We start from the raw sequence: 14,569 nt of genomic DNA, 5'->3' as shown, positions 1-14,569 counted from the left end.
CGTTACCGCGTCATTCCGGACGTGAAAACGTTCGCGTAACCGGTTCCGCATTTGCATGTTCACCGCTTGGAGGCAACTCGTTGGGCGGCCTGCTTAGATGGCGGGGGTGACTCTAGCTGGCGGGTGGAGCTGCTGGTAAGGATGCGAGTAACTACCTCCATCACCATTGCCAAAAAGCGTCTCGCATCCATTTTAATGGATCCTTCTATGTCTCGACGGAAGCAGAAGAGAAGAGAAGAGAAGAGAAGAGAAGAGAAGATGGGGGAAGAGAGAGAGATAGAAAGAGATAGGTGAAGTGAAATGAGAGAAAAGGGCAAAGATAGAAATAGGAGAGAAGAAAAGAGACAGTAGGATCAGAGTATGTCGTTGGAAGGACCACCTATAGGGATGTGGTTGAACGTGTAAACGTTGCACTTTCACGAGTCTAACGTACGTTAGAGACCGGCTACTTTGCCTAAACATTTGCTCGGTGCTTCACTTCCTAGCGTAAGAGCGTAACCCTTCGCTATTTCATTAAATTAGGTGGAGACTGGCTGGTTGGCTGTTTGGCTGCCGGCCTGAAGTCTCTTTCTCTCTATCTCGAAAAGAGCCTCCATTGGTCTCTCTGGATCCGCGAAACCACTGAAAACTTTCGCTTTTACCGTCATTTTATAATTCATGGCGTCGTCCTGTCGCTTCGATGTAACGCGGGTTACCTTTCCTACCGTTGTCGGGGAGTAAAGAGGGTCTTAGTATTCCTGTACTGTTGTTGCTTGTGTTGCTTCTCGCTCGAGGAGTCCTGGGGATAAACGAGGATCTAAATCATGCATTTTATTATTGGTAATGGGTGAAGAACTCGAAATATGCGGGCAAGAACACTCGAGAGAATTCAAAACGTTAGACATCACGTTTACTCTTCCGACGTTAATGTATAATCTGTATAACTTTCAACAATTTTATAGAATAGTTGTCTCTTTCGATTTTTAAAATCGTCATAGGGAGTAAAACCAGTTCAAAGATGGTATAACATTAGGAATATCCAGCGTTGCACGCTTAATATTTTAACCGCAATAAGTCCTAAGTTCTACCCCATTACGTCTAAGCATGCTGTCCCTACCCCATCTTTGCATTACTATAATGCTTCTCCGTAGTACCTAGCCCCATGCAATGTTCTCTCTATCCCTCTTAGACACTCTCTTTCTCTCTCTCTCTCTCTCTCTCTCTCTCTTTCCTTTCTGCTATAAAGCGTCCCTTGGTCTTCCCCTTGATTATTTTCCATTGGCGTAGAGCCTAATTAAAATTGACCTCTCATGGTCTATGCATGATAGAGATTTTTTATTATTGAGTGACATTTTATTGATTAAATGTTAAACTATAAGTTACATTTTCTTAGCGAACTATATAATTAGTTTATAATTTTATATCTTGTGCGAAAGAAACAATAATATACAAATAAAGTCAGAAAATTTCTGCATAAAGTATTTCAAAATAATGGTTTATCGAATATTTATAATTTACATTATATATATACATATTTTTGTAAAAATTAATGGAATACATAAATATATTAATTATTTTGTAATATTAAAGTTTTGGTTGATATGAACGTTTATCATACATTTTCATATGAACGAAACTAAAAAATTAAGATATATATTATGTATTTCTATATAGTATATGTATAGATTATATGATATAGATGTATATGGATTTATGGTATTGGGATGTCCACGCCAATGGCGAAGGGTTGAGTTCGACGATTGTTGGGTGTCTCCTCTCTTTATCTCCTGGAAGATTTTAATATAAATTATAATCTAATGTCGTTTCTTAATACTTCCTCCTACCTTCATCTCTATCCTTCACTTCCCAAAACGACGGAGTCATTATTAGGGATTTCTCATTACGCGATCAATCATTCCCAGGGATCATGATCCTAATTTCTTGCGTCAATTAATATCACGATGCTGAGTATCGACAAAGAAGCGAAGAAAGAATCTCTTTCTTATCCTAAGGTCCCTTCGACTTGCTTCTTTTTTGTTATTTTTTATAATTGTCCCTAAAATTTTTTCTCTCTTTTTTTCTTTTTTTTTTTTTTAAAGAAAAATGTTCAACTAAGTATCGATAGCGTTGTTATTTTTATTTAATACGATTTTCTCAAATAATACGATGTTGGATACGATAGAGATCGAGAAAGTGAGGGGTTGATTTTTGAAAGAATTTCTCTGACGCCTCGAGGTCTCGATCGAGCTGGAACAAAGATAGAGAAGAAGAAACCGATGGATTTATATCTCGGACTAGAAGGCATCATCGTTTTTACCCCGATAGATATATGGCTCTGAATCCTATGTGCTACCGCAGAATGCTATCTTTTTTCTCTCTTTTTCTTTTCTTCTCCATCTCGATTTCCTCTTTCCCCAATGTTTACCCTTGTACGCAATGCGTTGGTCTCTTGTATTTACGAACAAATAGGCAAATATACAGATACTATATACCGTCCGTCCTTCGTGTTTGTCTTGTTATATCTCACTATATCTTGTCAGTAGTCTATCTTTGACGTTTACTGAAGTTGGCTAACCACTTTCTGTCTCTTTTTTCTTTTTTCTCTATTTTCATGTATTCTTAGTATACTTATATTCGATTCGACTATAGTCGTTTTACATGTCGTTAAAATTATACTTAAAAATAACAAAGTTAGCATGTTTGCATGATGACATATTACAAAATGAGACTTTATGATGTTTTTTACGACACTTTCTCAAATAAATAATTCAACAGAAGTAAGTACTTTAAAAATATACTTTGTAATGAAACTTATATATACATTTAAAAAATTTGAAGAGCATTTTATTTGTGTAAAAATAGAAAACATTGCGAGAAACAATGCCTAAAGATCTCTTCGTGTATGATCGAATAAAATGCTCGTTACATTGTAGTTCTTACTTTACAAATGATTTGCGAAGTTAACGTGTTCCTCGCAAATAAAAGAGTTCCTCGTGAGAGATGTTCGAACTTGAACTTTGAACTTAGCTATGACAGTCGTTTTATTTTGTTCCGTTAACATACTTCGTCTTTACATTTTTCGAGCTTCCTTGACTTCGACAAGACAGAAAAGTTTTTCGTAACGAAATTTTGCGAATAAGTGATATATGGATACATATGTAGATATCACGTTAAATGAGATTACTAAAAGAAATTAAAGTACGACCTAAACTCTTTTTCTTCTATACAATTTAGTGTATACTAAAAATTCTATGTATACAAATGTATTCAATCAACAAAATTTTAAAGACGTATTCTTATCAATGTATCATTCATAATTTCAAAAGAAAGGAAATTTATTATTCGTAATAACTGAAAAGAAAATAAAAAAGGAAGGAAAGAGAAAGACAGAGAGAAATAAAGAGAAAAAGAGAGAGAGAGAGAGAGAGAGAGAGAGAGAGAGAGAAAGAGAAAGAAAGAAAGAGAGAGAAAGGTAGTACGAAGAGAAAAGTAGCGAACAGGGTAGTAGTAGAGGGAGGGGTTGATAGGAGAGGGTAAAGAAGGCGCTGGTGAACAGGAAAGCCCTCTCATCGCGAACCGAAGGAAAGGAAAGAGGAGAAGCTAGGAGTGGAGAAGAGTTGAGAGGAGGAAAGGAAAGGAGAGGAGAGGAGGGCAAAGCAAAGCAGAGCAGAGAAGAGAAGAGAAGAAAAGAGAAGAGAAGAGCAGAGCTTTTTTCTTTCCTTTGGACGTGTATACGTCGTATGCCCTTACGACCACCTACAATGATGACGACGGCGACTGCTGCAAAAAGTTTCGCGAAAGTAAGCCTATCGTAGGAGGCGTGGAACGCGGAGCTTGTCCCCGGTAAGTTCCTGTCGTGCTTTTCAAGAGTAGTGGGGTATACTCGGTATGCGCTTGCGCTTTCGATTATCTTTCTCTCTTACTCTCATAAGTACGCGAGAGAGCGCGCGTGCACAAACTCATACACGCAAACGCAAACGCACACGTATATACACGTACACATATATGCGCGTACACGTATATGCACGCACAACATAACATACACACAAGCACACACAAGAGAAAGAGAGAGGCGTTTACACGAAGGAGAGAAGAAAGATGAAAGAACGACGGTACACACTGTCAACCCTCGCTCTCTCTAGGATTTCGTTCTGTAGCACGACTAGGTTGAAAAGTGGGGAGTGAGCGAACGCGCAGGGCGAATCGGAGTGGGGGTGAGGGGACGATAAATGCAAGACGTCCCAGCACTCCTCTCTGAGGCCTGAGTCCGTTAGGATGTAGCTTCTACTTTCACTTATTTTTTTCTTTTCTTCTTTTCGATTCTTTCAAATAAGTCATTGAGAATTTTCCAATCGAATGAGGATCGAGTATCTTTTAATAGTAAATGATTGGTACATTGTCATTTACAGATTTTAATTGTTTCTTTCATTATTTACCTGTATATAAAATACATATTATTTACCTGTATTATAAAACTATAATCCTGTAAATAAGGCTGTAAACAATTTTATTTCATTATTACTTATATTTATAGACCTTGATTATTTTTTTTCTTATAGCAACGAGTTTTTAATAATATCTTGATAATCGTTTATTTTTAACCGATGATTACAATGTCAAATTGCAAATCTTCAATAGTTTCTCCAAGCTGATCGAAGTAGACTAAGGTTCTGAAGTAAAAGTTCACAGAGCGTCGTTCTTCCTAATCGAAGTTTACTTTCGTAGTCGATAAAGTAAAACTTTGGTGAGGGTGAAGAGTCTTGTCCAAACTTCATTGAAAATTCTGGTTCTGTAACTTGCAAGATATATCTTTTTTATAACTAGTCAACGTGTTTCTTCTTACGGTGTTTTCTCTAGAAGACACTCACGTGTATTGGTCTCGCGGATGAGACTGAATTTTCATTTCTGCTTTTCATCGTCCTCCAATAGTTCGTCCATCGTGCAACTTTCGAAGAAAGCTGAAAGAAGCAAAAGTTATAGCTGGTCGGAAAAGAGATAGAGAAAGAGGAAAACGGAGGACTACTTCATCGGTGGAACTTAATCCACTTAATAGATTCTAAATGGAGTAACTCTGATCTGGCAGGACACTGTCGTTCCTTAAGCGGCAAAATAAAAAGTTCTTGTTCGAAGGAAAAGAAGAAGAAGAAAAGAAGTAGTAGTAGTAGAATAAGAAAAGAAAACAAGTAGTAGTAAAAAAAAGTAGTAGAAGAAGAAGAAGAAGAAGAAGAAGAAGAAGAAGAAGAAGAAGAAGAAGAAAAGAAGTAGCAATAAAAAGAAAGTAGTAAAAGAAGAAGAAGAAAAGAAGTAGCAGTAAAAAAGAAGTAGTAGAAGAAGAAGAAGAAGAAGAAGAAGGAAAAAAGAAATCGCAGAAGAAGAACAAGAAGGGAAACCGACTACCGTGCCGTTGTATTTTTAAACTCTCCTTTAAAGGCACACTTTTATGAATCGAGAGAAAGTGACTCGCGCGGAGAAAGTGCACGCACACAGTAGCAACATGAAGAATCATCGAACACAAACTTTTTTTTCGCAAATATTACCTACTCATATCATTACGTTTGATGAATTACGTTTTTTTCATAGAAACTCGAGAAAATTACTTACATAACTCGATAGTTAGCGAATTAAAAATTCGTTACTGTATGCTTTACTGATGTTAAATACTATGACGCTAAATACTCGATATCCCTTACGACATTTTTTATTAAAGAGAGAAGTAGAGAGAGGGGGAGACGGAGGAAGAGCCAAGCCCGGTTTATTGGTATGAGTCGAAGGGCGGTTACCAAAGAGAAACGCATCGGTCTCCGCTGCTAATTTATGACTTCGGAGGTGAATTTTGCACAGGAAACACATCAAAGTTCAGTACCGGTCAATGCAGCCCACACTCACACATGCTTCAAGAGTAAAAGAGAGAGAGAGAGAGAGAGAGAGAGAGAGACGCAGCTTGCAGGAGAGACATGGAAGAGGGAGAAACTGATGGAGCTAAAAGAGGAAGGGGGAAGAGAGGGGAGAGAACGCGGAGCTTCACGGACGGTAAAGCAACCACGGGCCGCGCTCTCTCTCTCTAACTACGTTAAAAGTTTTAATATTAGTTTAGTCGACGGCCACGGTAGATTGAGACGTAATTCCAGGTAATACCACGGTTCTACGAGCTACTTCCAGCTAATACCGAACGAAAAGCGTTCTACAAAGGACTTTCCAAACCCCCTTGCACACCTTAATCTGCATTAAACTCGATGTTCGGTAGCTCGACCACCGTCGACGAACGAATCAGAAACGTTTGCGATCGTAAGACATCTTCACCTTGAGCGTATGATTCAATTCCTGGTCCGAAAATCCGTTATTCGGCATAAGATGAAAAGTGTAGAACCATCCGCAATTGTGACCACAAGAATTCAAGAATGAACATTAACTGTCATTATATTAAAATTCTATGATAAATCTATGATATGTTAAGTTACTATTCGATTTATGAGTCGTTAGAACTTAAATACATCGTTGTAGTTAACTTTGTTATATTTGACGAAAAAACAGTTTACATAGTTTCTTCTTCGATTCGTTCACAAATAACGTTCAAGAGTAGACTTATACAGTATAGAAGTTCAGGCGGCCATATTCTCGTTGCTGTCAATTGCACGAAACGAATAGCCGTTCCTTTGAGATTTCATAACTTCTTGTTGCGCGATGGACGTTGGAGAAACGCGAAGAGAGAAGAAGAAGAAGAAGAGAGAGAGGGAGAGAGAGAGAGAGAGAGAATGAGAGGCGAACGTTCGGATGAAAGAAAAGAGAATTGGAAAAAATGCACCTGCGACGGGTAATAATTTGTGCCGTCTAGGCAGTATAGATGGAAGAGGTGGAGAAGTAAGTGGAGGTGGGTACAACGAAGGGGGTGCAGAATGATAGAGAAAGGCAAAGAAAGAAGAAGAAAGAGAGAAAGAGAAAAAGAAAGAGAGGGAGAAAGAGAGAGAAAGAGAGAAAAAGAGAAAGAGAGAGAGAGAGAGAGAGAGAGAGAGAGAAAGGAGAGAAAGAAAGAGAGAAAGGAGAGAAAGAAAGAGAGAGAAAGAGAGAGAAAGAGAGAGCTGAGGTACCGGTGTAGAAAAAGAAATAACTCGGAGGTGGACCACGCGTTTTGCTTGGAAGCTCCTCTCTTGGAAGCAGCAAAATCGTACTACGCCCTATCTTCTTCCTTTTCCTCTACCTAAACGTCCCTCTCTCTCTCTCTCTTTCCTCCTTCTTTCATCCTACCTTCTCCTCCTCCTCCTCCTCCTCTTTCTCTCGTCGAGGCGAGTCGATGCGTGCTTACGAACACAAGCAAGAAAAGTTTTACTCTCACCAATACTGTCAAAGGAAGAGAAAGAGAGAGAAGAAGGGATAAAGAGAGAGAGAGAGAGAGAGAGAGAGAGAAAGCAGTGCACATCCAAGCCACCTTTTGCTTCTCTCCCTCTCTTGCTTTTCTCATCTCTTCTCTCTTCTCTCCTCTAATCTAACTCCTCACGAACGCGCGCACACAGCTCCTCAAACTCGGTGGCATACGACGCGGCGGTAGTCTCCTCACCGATACCACCATCGAAATCCTCCTCCGACTACTACTTCCACCACCACCATCACCACCACCTCCACCTCCATCCTCTCTCTCTCTCTCTCTCTCTTTCTCTCTCCACCTCCTCTTCGTCCAGCCTCCTTCTAACGCTCCCGGTGTTGTACGACCTCTCGGGGCTGCTCGTGGAAAATCGGCGCTCTTCGTCGACGTCGCAGCGCGAACGGTTCGGACGTGTCTCGCGCTGTTGCCTTGGCTAACGTTGATCACGGATCTACGATTTCTCTTTCGAGTATTTAATCGTGAATTTTTCGAAGAGTAAGCTTCTATAAAAAAAAAAAAGAAAAAGAAAAAACTTGATTATTTCTTGGTGCAGACATTAAGACGTGTTCGCAAAATGAACGACATTCTTCATGTGCTTCATTGATCTTCTTTCATCATAACCTTCAATACGATACTTTGGCTATCTTTACTTCTTCAAAGAGTAAGTAATCATCTTTATCTGCGTTAATTCTTGTTGGATTATTTTTTTCTAAACACATTATTTGAACTCTGATATAAAAAAGTATTATTTCTTCTGTTTTGTATTGAGATACAATAAATCTTATTCTACTTTAATCATTTATATCAACATGACACTACTTATTTCTTAAACTTAGATCATGCTTTCACTCTTTTGTATCCCTTTGACAGTCTTATTTAAAAGTAGATTTTTCCTCTTGTATTCTTGCACACTACACTCTGTTTTAGATGGTATTTCGAGTGGTATTTCGAATGTTTCGATTTGAGTGGTATCATGAGATAAGAACCATAGAAGAAAGAGGGAAAAAGAAAAAGAAAAAGAGAGAGAGAGAGAGAGAGAGAGAGAGAGAGAGAGAGAGAGAGAGTAGGCCTCAACAGTGTACTTGGAATTCGGTTTTCATTAAAGTTTCCAAGGTGAACCTTGGCTTTCGCCAAGTTGGCTGCGTGCATCTGCAAGAGTATATACATATATCTTAGGGAAGAGGGGAGTGGAAGAGGGGATTACGAGCGGGGCAAGGGTAAGAAAGGGGGCAGGGGATCTTTACTGGGGAACTTTGTTCTTGTTCTTGCGAAGAACTTCGACTCACCTTCCTTCCGTCTTGCACAACTACCCTCTGAAACGCCTTTCGACACCCTGCCCCTCTTCTTCTACCTCCGTTGCCCGTGCCATTGAACAAACTAGTCCGCTCGAGAACGATAGTTACTTCTTTCTTGTTACACGGTTACTGAGTTTCGTAACCGGCCCGCCTCCACTTCCTTCGAACGCTGAACTTGGTCTTCCTCCTCTTCTTGTCCTCTCCAGATCAGTCTCTGTTTCCGGCCGCGGAGAATCACTATGGATCGGAGTTAACGGTGACCAGATCGTGTTTGAATTTCCATACATTTTTATACTTGCTTTTCTGAAAAATAATCTTTCATGGATCTCTTATCGACCTTGACAATATTGCTTGTTCTATTGATAATTCGATCAAGTACTGGTAGGAACGTTAACGAGACTTTTCGGACCAAGAAACGAATGTGTTATGGCTGATAAAAATGTTGGTCAACTATTTTGATCAATTGCAGTTGTTTTTAATAATTTAAATAATTGTTCTCTCTTGTGGTTATCGAGAGTTAAAAAGAGAGACGGAGAGAGAGAAAGAGAGAGAGAGAGTGTGAGAGAGCCAGAGAGAGACAGGGAAGAGATTGTGGCCGTAATAGAGGGGGGAGAGAACACGAGAGGAGAAGAGAGATAGAGAGCGAGTTGGAAGGGGAATTGTTACCCGAAGTTTAAACTTGGTTGTCGACTGCCGTTAACAAGGTTTGCCATGGGGCTGGTTCAGTAGTGTCTAGGTCTCGGGTTGTGCCACATCTCGTATCCATGATCGTTGTCTCCGTTCTGCTATTTCGTGCATCGGATATCATATTTTTGCCTTTATCCTCGTCATCGTGTATTCATCATTATTCTTGTTTTCTTATCGCGAAGGATTCTGGCTGGTGATCGTCGTTCTCGATGGCCGACGTGTCTATTCAGAAGAAACTCTCAGACATTGTATGAGTCGTTCGGAATCGAATTGTTTTTGGAATTCTTCGAGTGCTCACGACGAAAAAGTGAGATGTTATCTTTGAAATGGAACGGTGAAAATTCACAAGTTGTTTTTAAGAAGACTTTTGCGAGATTCTTTTAATATTTCATCTTTTAATATGTAAGTAATTATTTACATTACAATTAATCAATGATTTTCGGTAAAAAGCTTTATATAAGCTGATATTGAAGATATTCCTATTTCATATATAATTAATTTTATTAATTCAATCAAGAAATATTAATTGCACATTTAAGTGAGATTTATTACAATTGAAGATTTATTAATTGATTTGAGATCAGCAAATGCTTTCGTGTTATCAAATAGTTCTGCTTTTAGGAATAGTTGTAGTCGAAGGAGTTTAGGGTTACGGAAGGGAAGAGAAACTGAATTTGCGCGGTTAAGCGACCATCGGGGAGGGGGGTTGAAATCTCCCTTGAATCGTGCGTTCGTTGATTATATCGATTCGAGGCCTATCTAGCGGAATTACATCGAGAGCGGTCCTAACCTCGGATAACCTTAAAACTACGGGCTAAGGTTCTTGAAGGTTCGTGAATTCTAGTGCTTTCGAAATTATTATTAAAATTAATTGTACTTTATTTTAATTATATGCAATTATTTGCATTTTACGTTAAAAAGTAGTAAACCATTTGTTGCTATGATCATATAAAATTTATTTATTTTTGTATAGATTGTATGTATGTGATTAATTTTATTTCAATACACATTATGGATTTTCGATTAATTTTTGGTTTATCATTATGACTACAATAACTAATTTCAAACAATTCATCATGACATAGTCGTATGATTTATCGTCAAGATACAGGTTATGCAGAAATATACTGAGTTAAACGTCACGACTTTATAACTTTGCACGTGAAAGAGAAAGAAAGAAATAATGAACTTCTCGTGTCTGCAGCTCTCTTGATTTCATTTCTTCACTCGTAACATAGTGCAACGGCGACCAAACGAATGATCGATATCATAAATTATTAATGGACGTTATACGAGAGTATCACGAAATGTCAGAACATAGAATTATATAAAAGAGTTCGTTTATTTTAATATCGAGTAGGTAATTATTATTCGCATAATTAGTCAATTACAATTTTTGCAGAGTTTATCACTTTCTCTTTCCCTCTTTGCTTTCTCTTATATTCTAGGAAAAAGGCAAGTTTTCTTTGATATTGACATAATTCGAAGATGATCCTCGTTCTTTTTTGATATCCTAGAACTCGCTCGAGAAATTAAAGTGTCGTTGATTATCCAAGCGCGAATTCTCCTTGGCAATATAACGACGAGTTGGGTGCTCGCGCGATAGCGTGATTCAATTTATCGAAGAATGTGCTATCGCCGGTGGTAACTGGTAGACACTGGAAGAAGAGGAGAGGTGGTGGAGTAAGAGGAAAAGGGAGAGGGAGATTTTGGGAGGAGAGGTAAGGCAATTAATGCAATGCGGAGGCATGCACGTCGGAAGACAACGGTGAAGGTTCGCTTCATTAGGACTTCCTAAGGAAGATCTGGTGAAAGGGTTGATTTTTACCTCTTCTTTACCCTCTTGAAAACCCTCCCACTGCCACCTCATTGGTTTCCAATTATCGAAATGCCGTCGCCTTAAGGCATTTGCTCGTCGTCCTCGCCCCCTCGTCGAATGTCTACTGTCCCTTGCATTAGTATTTTCCACCGAAATGTCTTTTGATTTATCGTGAAAATGTGCGATTCGTTCGACCTTACAATTAATTCCTTCTCTAAGTTCGATTAGTGCATTAAACTTCGATCAGATATTTTCGATCATTAGATAATACCAGATGATTGACTTTGCCTCGATAACTGTACAGAAATATTAGTTTTGATCTTACGTTTAAAGTTTTAGGCAGGAGCAATGAAATAGAGAGAAAGAAAAAGGGAGATATTGATTTTTCCGAGAAGCACTTTATATACCCCGAAAAAGTCACGGTTCGTTAACATCCCCGGCTGGTAGCAAAGTTTATATATGTATATATCCACGAATAGATATATCCGGTTTACTAAATCCGTAATATGAGAACGTCCAAGACGGCTTACAGAAGCTAAGTGCTCATCGAACATGCACGGTCACTCATTTCGAATTTGGAAAAATTCAAGCGGCAGGAAAAGGGAGGTTCCTCGGCGGAAAGTAGAGCCACAGAGATAATGGAAATAAAAAGCGAGAAATTGTAGTCAAGGACGATTATTCCGGGTGGGAACCAGTAGGAAAGCTGGAATCCCCACGTAGTGCTTCCGTGTACCTGTTTTCCGGTGCATCGAAAAAGAGGCGGGCGTTCTTACGCGGACAGCCTCTCTCCGTAAAGAGAAAGCAGACCTAGGGGCTTCTCTCTGGTCGCGAGGTGTGGTGCAAACGAGAAGAAGTGTAGTAGAGAAGGAAGCGAAAGGAAGAGTAGGAGGAGAGAATGAGAAAGGAGGTGGAAGACGTGAGGTGCTGTAGGAAGAGACGCGAAGGAGGAAGAGGAGGAAAAGGAGTAAGAGGTGGTGGAGGAGAAAGAGGACCGCGGATGTGAAGGAGGAAATGGAGGAGAGGAATGGCCAGGGTACTCAGACGGGGGTGGTCCAATCAGAGTTGAGTACGGGTGGGGCAGAATACCTCCGCCCTCTCTTCCTCTCTCTTGGCTCTCTTCACGTTTCGTCCCTCTCTGGTTCACCACCGCCACCGTCGGCACCACCACCGCCAACCACCACCATCGCTAGCATCACCGCCACCACCCTTCTCTCCTCCTGTCCCCCACTCCCCATCTCTGGTTCTTCTCTGTGTTAGCCTGGCCTTCTCCGGAGCCCCCGCAGCTCCTGCCGGCTACCCAAGACAAGTGCCCGCGAGAGATTCTCACGGCATGAGCGGGGATCGTTACGTTAGACCGACGAAGCCGAGGACGATATTATCCACGTCCGACAATTTTCACGGGGACGATTTTCGCGTGTACCCAATATCTTTCTCACGACGAACGCGCGACGTTCAACGCCATCGTTCTTGATTCTTTTATATCGTTAATTCGGACGCAATACCACTTCGATCGATGTGATTCGCGTTCCGAGAATTCCTACGGTTCAACAGAGAAATAAGCTCTTCGTTCGTGTCGAAAAAAGAAACAGAGTAAAAGTGAATTGAAAGTAAGTAAGATCACACTTTTTATGAAAGCTGCGATTATTATTTTTTACTTTTTCCTACCAAGTTCTCCATACGACGCCATATTTTACGTTCGCCATCTCCTCCCTCGCCGTGGCTTCGACTTGCATCATAAAATCTCTTTCACGACTCGTAAGACTTAGGAAGTAATACTTCTTGCCATTGATAGAATATAAATCGCGCGGATGTCTTTTTTCGAGGAAAGATGGAATGATGTCGAGTACACGCTCGGATTGTCACGCGCACGTTAGTCGGATAGATAGGGATCGGAGACACCGATAGAAAGATAGGAAGAAAGATGAAAGAGCAAAAGCTACGTGTACTTGGATTACTCGACCAACATGCGGATGATTCGATCCTTTCTAGACCATTGCACTTGATTTGTCTTGGTGAAATATAGTTATGCATTCTTCAGAGAATCGTGGCATATGTGTACAGATCTCTACAAAATGCAATGAATGTGTTGTTTATTATACCAATTTTTTTTTATATCATTGATGTAAAATAATTATGATAATTCGTTTTTTATTCTTCCGTTACTGATCTTTTCTTTTGTTGGTCAATTTTATTTACATAAATTGTATTTATGTAAATTATACCTAGAAGTTTTGTGTTAATTTATAAACCTTATATTTTGTAACCTCATATCGGTATTGACTTATTTCTTCCATATAATTTAAAAAAATTTAAGAAATTATATTGTATTATAATCCATTCTCTACTCATAGTTTTTAAAATGCACATTCACTATCTATATTTGATGCGTCTAGTCGTAAATATTACTATCTGACACGACGATATATCCCTTCAGATCTCTATAAATGTTCTTTCTATCCTTTATTAGTGGAATATCCTTGCTATGGATGATTACGCGTCACGTAGAAGGACAAAATGGATAGGACGTGAAAGTAGGGCGATGAGATTATCTCGCTCAATAAAGCGAATGGTTCCGAATGACTGCAATTATTCCGTCGCGCGTGTTTCTAGTGCTGATTGGGTGAAACTCTTAAAAATAGAGATTTTTTCGAAAACATTCTTATCTTACGTGAAATTCTATTAATTGTTTATTATCGTGCCATATATATATATATGGTACGATTTCTTTATAATATTTATTGCATATGTACAAATTATTATTATTTTTATTATTATTATTATTATTATTATTATTATTATTATTATTATTATTATTATTATTATTATTATTATTATTGTTGTTGTTGTTGTTGTTGTAGTTATTGTTGATATCATTGTTATTTTTATTATTATTTTCAATGAAATTTTACTTTAGGAAATTTTCATCATAATAATATAAACTGCAGAGATTTAGAAAAAAAGTATTTTATATCGTGTGAACTCGCACATTTATATTTAAGAGGTAGGACGAAACTTTTCTGACAACATGGCCGACGTGGCGTTGAGCTTTTCTACTTGCTTTCTCTCTCTCTCTCTCTCTCTCTCTCTCTCTCTTTCTCTCTTCCCTTCCTTCCTCATTCTCTCTTATTCTCTTCTCTTTTTTGATTTCAACGGCTTTTCTTTCCACATTAGCTATGTAGAATCGTACATTGTGGTATGTAATATAAACTTTTTACTTAACAAAGATAGTAACCTAGTCGTACGTAATTGTCGAACAATGTTAATTAACGTTCCCATTTTTTTAGTATTTATAAAGAATGTGATTTAGTAATCATTTACTTAGAATTTCAAGTTTGAAATTTAAATTTCATCCTTAATGATATCCAAGGAATATAAACGGAGAGGCAAGAAAATTAGCGTGCAGGGTAAAAATGTCGATTTAGAAAGCCGCCA

General features: G+C 38.8%; 1 protein-coding gene and 1 long non-coding RNA gene across 22 annotated transcripts in view; one reads left to right on the top strand and one right to left on the bottom strand.

The window, feature by feature from the left end:
* LOC124422302 (mucin-5AC-like) overlaps positions 1-14,569 on the top strand; it is a 244,176-nt gene that overhangs the window by 84,896 nt on the left and 144,711 nt on the right. The window contains exon 1 of one of the 20 annotated variants that reach the window (XM_046958582.1): positions 7,545-7,997. The exons of 17 other annotated variants lie outside the window; for them this stretch is intronic. The gene's annotated coding sequence lies outside the window, so the exon portion shown is untranslated. Of the gene's footprint in view, positions 1-7,544; positions 7,998-9,375; positions 9,721-12,428; positions 12,745-14,569 lie in introns of those variants that run through there. 2 more of the 20 variants (XM_046958583.1, XM_046958581.1) reach the window with 2 other exon arrangements.
* LOC124422305 lies at positions 4,528-8,821 on the bottom strand. 2 transcript variants are annotated; one of them, XR_006941826.1, is made up of 3 exons: positions 8,623-8,821; positions 4,848-4,937; positions 4,528-4,788 (listed from the first exon to the last, which is right to left on the bottom strand). It is a non-coding gene; the product is annotated as an uncharacterized LOC124422305 (long non-coding RNA). The 2 variants fall into 2 exon arrangements; XR_006941827.1 differs by lacking the exon at positions 8,623-8,821 and adding an exon at positions 5,760-7,139.

This window comes from Vespa crabro, chromosome 2, assembly GCF_910589235.1.
Source record: "Vespa crabro chromosome 2, iyVesCrab1.2, whole genome shotgun sequence".
Lineage (NCBI taxonomy): Eukaryota > Metazoa > Arthropoda > Insecta > Hymenoptera > Vespidae > Vespa > Vespa crabro.
Note: the sequence above shows the minus strand (reverse complement) of the source record. Positions and strands in the feature narration are given on the sequence as shown.